The sequence below is a fragment of the Triticum aestivum genome, chromosome 3B, assembly GCF_018294505.1.
Source record: "Triticum aestivum cultivar Chinese Spring chromosome 3B, IWGSC CS RefSeq v2.1, whole genome shotgun sequence".
Lineage (NCBI taxonomy): Eukaryota > Viridiplantae > Streptophyta > Magnoliopsida > Poales > Poaceae > Triticum > Triticum aestivum.
The window spans coordinates 277,465,384-277,476,444 of record NC_057801.1 but is presented as its reverse complement, the minus strand read 5'-3'; the positions used below and the strand labels follow the sequence as shown (position 1 = coordinate 277,476,444).

The 11,061-nt window shown below is 42.0% G+C and overlaps 1 long non-coding RNA gene across 1 annotated transcript; it reads right to left on the bottom strand.

Annotated features, from left to right (window-relative positions):
* Positions 1–6,202: 6,202 nt before the first annotated feature.
* Positions 6,203–10,593, bottom strand: LOC123069710 (uncharacterized). The gene is made up of 2 exons (XR_006432708.1): positions 10,015–10,593; positions 6,203–9,895 (listed from the first exon to the last, which is right to left on the bottom strand). It is a non-coding gene; the product is annotated as an uncharacterized lncRNA (long non-coding RNA).
* Positions 10,594–11,061: the final 468 nt, after the last annotated feature.

Genomic DNA, 11,061 nt, shown 5'->3' with positions numbered 1-11,061 from the left:
ATGATGACCTGGCGTCATTTCACTTCCGCCGGGCTGGCAGACGCATCCGTGACGTGCTACCGCGGCCTCGTTCTGAGCCGTGAGTCGTTGCAAGCTACGAGCTGCCGCCGCGCCTGGTCGGCCTCTCATCCGCTGCGAGCCGCACGCACCACGCCAGAGCAACTCCGGGTCAACCCTGCCATCGAGTCGCCCCTGCTAGGAGCGGCCATTGAGCCGGCCTCATCTCTGACGGCATGACCTGACCACTGCAACCGCGAGTCTCCGTTGCCTCGGCGTCAGCCACTATAACTGGCCCCAGGCGGCCCTCGCTCTGTTGGCCCGCCTAGCTCCGTGTGAGTCACCGGTCTTGCATCAAGCCTACGGTCTCCGCCCTACAACCGCTGCCGCCGCGCCTTGAGCCAGCCGAGCAACCCGCTCCCGCCGCCTCGAGCATCCTCCGTCGGCCATTTTCACCTCTGCTCCTCTGCCGTCGCGGACATGCGTGGAGCCGCTACTCCGAAAGTGTTTATCTGCCTCTTTTCGTTGCTGAGCCGCCCTGTCCAGGAGCCCCTTGCTGTGCCTCACCGTGAGTCATCCTAGCCACGAGCGATGCCTCTGCTGCCGGCCTCGTGTCACCTCTGAGCCCGACATCAACTGCCTCTGCCGTGAGTCGCCAAGTGGTTCCTGAGCTACTACCTGCATCTCCCTCTGCGGGAGTGTTTTGATGGAGCCTGGCACACCGAGACACTCCACCGTCGAGGTCTCAAGCCACTATGAGCCGTAACCGGTGCGCTGACCCGCCGTGTCGAGCCGCCGTCTCTGCTTCATCTCACGTCGAGTTGTGGTGGCGCGTAGCTGCTGGGACGCCTCATCTTCGATCTACTAGGCCACGGTCATGACCCGGCCACGCCTCACGGTACCACCAAGACGCCACCGCCGGGTCGCGTTGACCCTGCCTTGCAGGTTTAGGAGAAAATGCCAACCCCAAGTACGGGCTCACCAGGAGCCCAGTTTGACCAACCCACTATGTTTGATGGTCTTGACTCCAATGTCACTAAAGATACTTTGAAAACAAGTGTTGGCTGCTGTCAAAAAGAGAAGGATTTTTGGCAAAAAAAGGGGGTCAACATGACCCGAAGGGTCTCTTTTTGAGCCGCCCGGTGCCGAGCTTTAAGCCGCCATCTCCACCGCAACAATGGGAGAGTGGCTAAATTATAGTTTTAGTTAATGGAGGTGATCTATGGACGCTATATACGACACATTTTTCGTCTAGACAAATCAGGTGAAAGCGGTCCAATCAATTTTTATTGATACATTTTTATTTTTCGAGAACAATTACTCTCGTTTCTGCAATTTCTTATACAGAATTCACCATTACAAAGGAGGCCATGAAGCTATGGCCCTTACCTGCACCGGATGGGTTAATGGATAGGGTCAATTTTAAACCACCGAGATTCAACATATTCCAGCAATCCATTGGTCATATCATGGTCAAGCATGGAGAGTCTCAACCCAACTCCTCAAGTACTCTTAAGACTCAGGGGCTACGATGACATGACTTAGCAAACATTATGAGATTCAAGACCCCGGATCATTGGAGGGAAAAATAACCTGGACCCGAGGCTACTGCCACATTGGTGCAAATTTAAAGGCCGTCACAAAATTTCCGGCTCAAGATGCAGATCCCTTTTTGGGTCCGACTTGGATCGTATTCGAATCAGGGTCGTTAAAAACCTCTCATGATCATTGGGGGGCTTCCTGTTCAAACATAGGTCATATTCGAACCAAAGAGAACATAGTTGTCGGTACCCTTTTGATCGGCACACTCCCAAACTCACAAGGGGGCTTCTTGATCGTATTCGAATCATAGCTCAACCCCTTTTGGGTTCGACGTGGATCGTATTCGAATCAACGTTGTTAAACAACTCTCAAGGTCGTTTGGGGGCTTCCTGTTCAAACATAGGTCGTATTCGAACCGAAGAGAACATAGTTGTCGGTACCCTCTTGATCGGCAACGCCAAAGCCACTAGGGGCTACATGATCGTATTCGAATCCTAGCTTAACCCCTTTGGAATGGTTTACTGATCGTATTCGAATCAGAAGCCTTGATTTTCTTTTTGTCTGGATTAAGTTTTTTTAACACAATCTTCTGGGTTTTGAGACTTTTTGCTCATAACTGAAGCATATATGTGGTTTCGATTAACCCGGCTTGACTTTGGACGAGACAATCATAAACATTTGGAAGTTCAGTATGATTCAATATCACAGGAACCGGTTTTTCAAATCGGGTTATATTATTCAAATCTTTAATAGCCAACATGGCAGGATTTTTATTATGGTTATCAATAACCAATATTACGATTGAGGTTTTCAAAGTCGCTTCAGCGCAATGGATATTATTTTATCAATGGATATGATTTATTCTATAATGGAAGGAATAGTCCCGAGTCGCTGCAGGCTTACGACCCGGCACTTGGGGGCTACATTATTCAAGTTGAGATTACATCAAATGTGCAAGTCTCATGTCGCTGCAAGCATGCACCATGACACTTGGGGTCTAATGCAAAGTCATTTTTACTGGCCTTATTGAAGAACCGACTCATCATATCATAATGAGTCGGCCCTTGGGGGCTACATGTTGCTGTTCAAGTATACATGATCATATCTACAAAGTCCCTGCTCATTATTGCATAATGACCCGGCCCTTGGGGGCTACACTGGTTGTAGTTTTTATGAGCATAAAGAAATTTCTAGTCCCGGGTTACTGCAAGCATGACAACCCAGCACTTGGGGGCTACATACGTGGAATACTCAGTTTGGACTAGTGATTGAGATAAACAACATGTATTTCTTCAAAGTGATAATATTTTTGTTGAAGTAAGTCTTAAGTCATTACTTTGTTCTGCTCAAGACTTGGGGGCTACAGGTAATATGGATATGAGGGAGAGAAATTTTCAAAATTCTCAGTTTTGACCCGGCATCGGCAATAATTATGACTTGGCATCATCTATTTATAAACACGGCAAGTTTTTTCATCTTTAAGTCGGTTGAAGGTCACATGAGTATTTCAAGACCAATATTTTTAAGCGTTTGGGAGCTGAGTAAAATGAATTATTCTTCATAGTCTTTCTCTGTGAGAAACCAATGTCAGCAAATTGATTATGAAGTTGGCTCATTGACCCAGATTTTCGAAGGAGGAAATAACAAGGAGTTAAGGATGACCAGGTGCCGGCATACAAGAATGTTTAACCTGGAGCATAACTTGTTAAAATTGTTCTTGTGTTTTGTTTACAGGATCAGTTTTACATGGATGAATCCAAATTAAATTGGGGGCTAATGTCGGGGATATAACCCGCGGTATGACCCGGCCGGAGATATGACCCGGATGGGACTTGATGTTTCATTGGTGACCCGGCAGATTATAAGTCGGCGGGAACAGTTAAGCATTGTAAGCCGGTAGACACAGTCATATAACCCGTTAGACACAGTTATATAACCCGGCAGACACAGTCATATAACCTGGCAGACACAGTCATGTAACCCGGCAGACACAGTCATATAAGCTAGATGGTAAGCCAGATGGTAAGTCAGATCGTAAGCCAGACCGTAAGCCAGATGGTAAGCCAGATGGTAAGTCAGATCGTAAGCCAGACCATAAGTCAGATTGTAAGCCAGATTGTAAGAAGCCTAATACGTTAAGAAGCCCATGGTGAGAAGCCCATGGTAAGACGTCAAAATAGGTTAAGTCTTAAGTCCGAGTTGGACTCTAAATGTAACCCGCCCCTTGAGCTTATATAAGGAGGGGCGGGGCACCCCAAGAGGAGAGGTTGAATAAGGGCTAGGTTAGACATAACTAGGAGAGCCGGCTTACGGCAACTCCTCTCATGAGCATAATGAGACCTAGCCAGAAACAGCATGTAGGGTTCTTATCGGATGATGTTTCCCGAGGCCCGAAGCTGTCTAAACTCTTGTCTTGTGTTGCGTCTCTCGATTCCACTCAACCCCTCTCAAGCTACAACATAGATGCGTTGGCCTCACGATTAAGTCCTCACACTAGGACATCTGACGTGACAATTCCACGACATCTCCGATACTCGAAGTGACAAATCCTAATCTCGATCTATGCCAAACCAACAAAGACCTTCGGAGATACCTGTAGAGCATCTTTATAATCACCCAGTCACGTTGTGACGTTTGATAGCACACAAGGCATTCCTTTGGTGTCCGAGAGTTGCATAATCTCATAGTCGGAGGAATATGTATTTGAGATGAAGAAATTAGTAGCAATAAAACTGAATGATCATTATCCTAAGCTAACGGATGGGTCTTATCCATCACATCATTCCACTAATGATGTGATCTCATTCAGCAAATGACAACTCATGTCCATGTCTAGGAAACTTAACCATCTATGATCACCGATCTAGTCTAGTAGAGGCATACTAGGGACACGTTGTTTTGTCTATGTATTCACGCATGTATCAAGTTTCCAGCTAATACAATTCTAGCATAAATAATAAACATTTATCATGAATAAGGAAATATAAAATAACAACTTCATTATTGCCTCTAAGGCATATTTCCTTCAGTCTCCCACTTGCACTAGAGTCAATAATCTAGATTACATAGTAATGAATCTAACACCCATGGAGTCTTGGTGCTGATCATGTTTTGCTCGTGGAAGAGGCTTAGTCAACGGGTCTGCAACATTCAGATCTGTATGTATTTTGCAAATATATGTCTTCCCCCTTGACCAAATCTTGGATGGAGTTGAAGTGTCTCTTGATGTGTTTGGTCTTTTCATGAAATCTGGATTTCTTCGCCAAGGCAATTGCTCCAGTATTGTCACAATAGATTTTCATTAGACCCAATGTACTAGGTATTACACCTATATCGAATATGAACTCCTTCATCCAGACTCCTTCATTTGCTGCTTCCGAAGTAGCTATGTACTACGCTTCACACGTAGATCCCACCACGACGCTTTGCTTGGAACTGCACCAACTGACAGCACCACCATTCAACAAAAATACGTATCCGGTTTGTGACTTAGATTCATCCGGATTAGTGTCAAAGCTAGCGTCGAGGTAACCACTTACGACAAACTCTTTGTCACCTCCATAAATGATAAACATATCCCTAGTCCTTTTCAGGTACTTCGGGATGTTCTTGACCGCTGTCAAGTGATGCACTCCTGGATTACTTTGGTACCTCCCTACTAAACTTGTAGCAAGACACATTAGGTCTGTTACACAACATAACATACATGATAGAACCTATGGCTGAGGCATAGGGAATGACTTTAATTTTCTCTCTATCTTCTGCAGTGGTCGGTGCTACCTCTTGAGCTTGTGTTGGTTTTCTCTTGAAGTGGAAAGGCTGATGCAGCAAAGTAGCGTAAGTATTTCCCTTAGTTTTGAGAACCAAGGTATGAATCCAATAGGAGACGACGCACAAGTCACTAAATACCTGCACAAACAATCAACAACTTGCACCCAATGCGGTAAAGGGGTTGTCAATCCCTTCACGGTCACTTGCAAAAGCGAGATCTGATAGAGATAGATAAACGGTAAAGTAAATATTTTTGGTATTTTTGGTTTATAGATCGGAAAGTAGAAGATTGCAAAATAGTACATCAAAAACTAGCAAGATGTAAACGAGATTTAATATAATGGAAAAAAGACCCAGGGGCCATAGGTTTCACTAGTGGCTTCTCTCAAGATAGCAAATATTACGGTGGGTGAAAAAATTACTGCCGAGCAATTTATAGAAAAGCGCATTGTTGTGATGATATCTAAGGCAATGATCATGAACATAGGCATCACGTCTGTGTCAAGTAGATTGACTCCTGCCTGCATCTACTACTATTACTCCACACATCAACTGCTATACAGCATGCATCTAGAGTATTAAGTTCACTAGTCGTCAACCCGTGCACCTGCACGGGCTAGTAATAATATCATCATAAACAAATTCCAACCTTTTATCACACATGAATGCAATTGAAGAAATTTAAATAATACACTTTGAGCATTGCCATGATATTAACATCCATCTAGTGCTCATCAAATTGTGTGCACTTCCTAAATGCTTCTGAATCAAATCAGTATTGGATTTTTTTTAAATTCGGTATGCTCTCAGCTCAGTTGAGAAGAGTTTTGTTAACACCAAAGTAAAGCAGCATATGTTGTGTAGTAGCGAGGAGAAATATGCTCTTTAATAATTGAGTGTTTTGCATGGCCAGACCACCAAAAGGCAAAGAAACATTTTACAGCGCAAATATACATTTCTTTCTTCATCAAGATTACAACCCCACAAAAGGGGATCATGAGCAATGCATCGGACTTTCTCGTTTATTGAGTAAATATAGGTACTACTAATTATAAAACAACAAACTAGGAATAAGTAATTATTGATTTCCTTCACAATGCCGTGGCAAGGCCCTCTGCGGCTCGCCTCCATCTATAGGGTGAGGTCACCATCTAGCTTAGCTGCTCTGCCACCTCAACCATGTGAATAGTGTTGTTGAGAGCATGCCCCAATTGATTCTGATAACCATCCGAACTCCCCAACGCTGAGGAAGAGACTACATTGGGCACAAAAGATAGTTGGAGAAATTCGTATTTGAATCAAAAGCCCAGTATAATATACTGATGCATGAAGCATTCACTCATTGTCATAAATATCAAATGATATATAATCCACACATTGAAGGCCCAAATAGATATGGTTTACAATTGAGCTGCACATTCAAACTATCTTTTATTCTCCACGTACATAGATCAGTAATTTTTAGGCCAAGCACAGTTGAAGAAATGACATCTATCTGCGTATGGATATATGATGTTAATTATATGTTTGCATATAGGAGAACAAAGTTCTCAAGGTAGCAACACTAGTCTTTTAAAGTATTATAACTACATCCAATATCTACTACTTGCATCCTCTATTTATTTGATTAGATTAGATTGATGTTGCTAATTGTTGTACCACAAATCGGTGAGAGACAAAAAATAGTACTTTAGTGGAAGATGTACAGACCGAGAACATCTATCGTAACTCATAAGAGATATTACATTGATATTACCTGCAGGCCAATCTAGCACAATGAATTTTCTTGTTTGCACGAATGCAACCTCATAAAGAAAACATTCAGTCAAGAAACATTTTGAGGGTTGCATTAAACTTCAGACAATCATGTCACATAACTGGAAAAGAGAAAGAAATGTGCATACAGGAACAAATATTACATAAGTAGGTGACGCCAAAACAATTATCCACTTCTTTCCATGCTTAGTTGTGTTTTGTAATTAATTACTAAACCAATAGTTCGTTTTTCAGTTTTGAAACATCACACTTTCGTAACTAAAAACTAATCGATCAATTGAATATTGAGCGATATAAGTAAATGTATGTCTCTTTTGATAGCTTATCACTGCAATTCATCCATAATTTATTTTTCTTTCTAGAGAACAGAGTGGAATAGCAGTAAGTAAAATTACAGTAACTAAACCTTGACTTGCTTCTGTAGCATTTTGATTAAGATCAAAACAAAAAATCATCAAATGTTTCGTAATAGAAAAAACAAATGTACACATTTTTAACTCAACATGTGCACTTCGTCAATATGTCATGAGTCCTTTCGCTTCAGGCACATTAACCCGATGCACTGTGTATGGACATGCACGGCCGAACCCATATGATCTTAGCTCAAATCTAGGAAGAGGTTAATGTGTGATATTTCACCAGTTTATACATTTTCCCTATTTCCTCGACAGCCATGGATGTATTAAGATTATCACAGAATCAACATTCAACTAATGACCATTATAATACAATGTAGGTTGAATTACTAATGATCAGTATAATACAATGTAGGAAACATGGAATCCTAGCAATAGCTTGATTAGAGCAGTAAACAACATAGATTGACCCCAATAGCAGTGTTAATATGAAAATAAGGAAATTCGGGAGAGTAAAAGTTGGGTGGCAGGACCATCAGGAGTGGCTGCAAGTCACCATGACACCAAGCTCTAGTCTTCAGTCACAAAGCATACAACTCCAGCCAGAGCAGTTTTAGACCACGCTTCCTATCATTAGCATTATATCTGCAAAAGAAAACTTTCTTAATAATAACTGTACATCAATACCAGATTTACACATTGACTGACAGATTGGAAAACGTAGAGGACACTCCTTTCTCCAATTAATCTTGAAATTAAGATATTAATACACAAAGATTTTATATTTTGTAGTACCAATCACATGATACAATCGTACAATTACTGGTCCTTGAAAGCTATAGATAGATGATAATGCGGCAAGAGCTAGCTCTCAGCATCATTAATCAATGCTATTTTGTCCATACACTATAGCTAAGATGATTTGCCCTTTCATATCTCTATGTCGCTACATTTTAACTGTTGTGTGTTGCGACATCCACCATGTTACCTGGTGTTATCGAGTCAAAACAAAATGTCATTTGGCAAGGAACGAAGAATTTTCTGAGCATCATTCTCGATAACAGATATACCATGACGCAAAAGAGACTCTAGAAAGGACAACTAAACAATATCATTTATGTTCTATAAGAATTCAGGTATTCATGTTTGAAGGATGACATCCAGGTATATGACTATCCATAAAAATGTATAGCTATCAGCAACCATCATTCCTAACCCTATTATTGCTTAATAGATCTCACCTATTTCCATCCAAAAAAAAGCAACGATTGTTTCCTTTCGATGCTATTTACTTCTTATAATTTCTTGTACTGCAGGTATGTTACCCTTTACAGATTTATACAACTCTTGGTGTATACTATATTTTTTTGCACAACAAAAAATCATGAGTATCACTATGAGACATCCTAAGGCATCTCATATGTCAACCAATTATACAAATAAAAAAAGTGAGACTTGATTGATACCTCAAGTTTGCTTCATGAAACATTATTTTCAACTTCAAAAATGAATGTGCATCCTTTCATGTTCGACCTACAATTTTTCACCTGATTGAACTCACCACCCGTTTAGAATTTTCTAAATTTGGTCCTCAGTACTATTAAAAAATATGAAAAGTTGCAGATTGTCATTTGAATCCAAAATAACCTTATGAAGCTTAAGAAAAAGGTAATCAGAACATAGTCCAGTGAAATGCATTTGTAAAAATAGCTTGGAAGTACTATGACTTGTAACATTTAGTGTGCTTATTCGCATTGTCATACAATGTCTGTTTGTTCAGCTAGCTGATGAATGCTTTTTCCATAGTAGAAATTAATTGTAAAATGCTTCACGCATATAAAATTAATGCTTGATACATTTTCTTATTCTGTGAATTGTGCCCAGTCCATGACTATAACTGAAACTAAAAGACCAAAAACTTTCTAGGTGGCTCATAATAATACTGATGTATACAGGCTAGAAACTGAACCATGTTGAATGCTAAGTCATCAATACGGAATTATGTGTAGGTAAGAATAGAATATCATAGACTGTTTTCTCTACCAGATCAGATGTCACAAATTTGTTGAGTATGTAAAAAATAGTAGAATGGAGACCCTGAAGTAATTGTTATCAACCATTGTATATATCATCTGCCCATGAATCATGATTTCCTAGTGCATACTATATATGTGACAGAGACCATTTTTCTATTGTAATAGAAATTGATGGAAGATCTCGGAAATAGCAATGGACAGATACTATTAGAGATATATTAAGCAATGCACTTGGCACAAATTTCGCTTGCAAAATTGCAAAAATAGCACTAACATTTTGGACAGGGTACTATTAGAGATATATTCTATGGGTAAATTTATGTACTGCAGAAAATTCAGGATAGATACTTCCCTGCTGATTTTTTTACCTCAAACTTGGCAGCCTAGTTCAGCAAATTTGGCTCGGCAGCCTTGTTTCTTTGTACACATTACATCAAACATGGAAGGATCAAGATTGGAGCTGGGTAGGGGAAATAAAGGGACACTTTGCATTGGGGAACATTGCACTCGAAGGAGTAATTTTGGATCACCGCTACCTGCTGAAGCTCCTCTGATGTCTCGGCCGCCAACCATGCATGCGTGTCGCTCGAGGCAGGGCGCGCTCCAGGCCTGCAGCCGTTCCGCGGGCCGGTGGCTCCGCACGCACCACATAGGAGCCGACACATGCACGACTCCGTCGTTCCTGCCGCCCTCGACGGTGAGAGGCGTGAGGTGGCAAGGCATAGGGTGCTGGATCTTCTACCGGGCGACCAAGCTAGGATCTGGCAACGACGGCTACCGGCATGACCAATTCGAGGTGAGGAAGGACGGCGGGAGAGCGGGCGATGGCGGAGGGCGTGGATCCAGTTGGGGCGGCTTCGTTCCGCATGCCGGCGACATCCCGATGTTCCTGTGGAGGCAAGGCAGAGAGAGGTGAGAGAGGAGCAGGGAAGGACGGGAAAAAGGCAACGCAGGAGAGGGCGGATGCTGCTCGCTTGTGAGCTCGCCGGCAGGCGACGGATGCTCCGGCAGCGCACCGGACGCGGAGGAGTCGAGGTTGCGGTAAGGTTCGCGAGCTCTGGCGGCGCAGCTGCTCGGGGCTGAAGAAAAGGCGACATGTTCCTTTTATTTTTATATGGAAGGAGACATAGATGAACAGATAGAGTTTTTTTACGCTAATAAATAGAGTTTCTTTGTCGTGAATGAAAGAGATAAAGATTGCTAATCATGTTTTAGGTGGACTGCTTTGGAGCTCTTTTACGTGAATGAAAGAGATAAAAGATTGCTAATCGTGTTTTAGGCTTTGGAGCCTTTTTTATCACAACGAAAGCAAAATTTCAGTCGAATCTACACTATAATAATCTGGACCCATCAGATTAATGGCTCCTAATTACTGATTAACATGGTAATTTCTTGGGAGTCTGTAATTAGTATAGGTATAGATAAAGAACAGAGTAACGCATTAAACAAGATGACATGATGTAGAGGAATTAACTCAAGCAATATGATGAAAACCCCATCTTTTTATCCTCAATGGCAACAATACAATACGTGCCTTGCTGCCCCTACTGTCACTGGGAAAGGACACCGCAAGTTGAATCCAA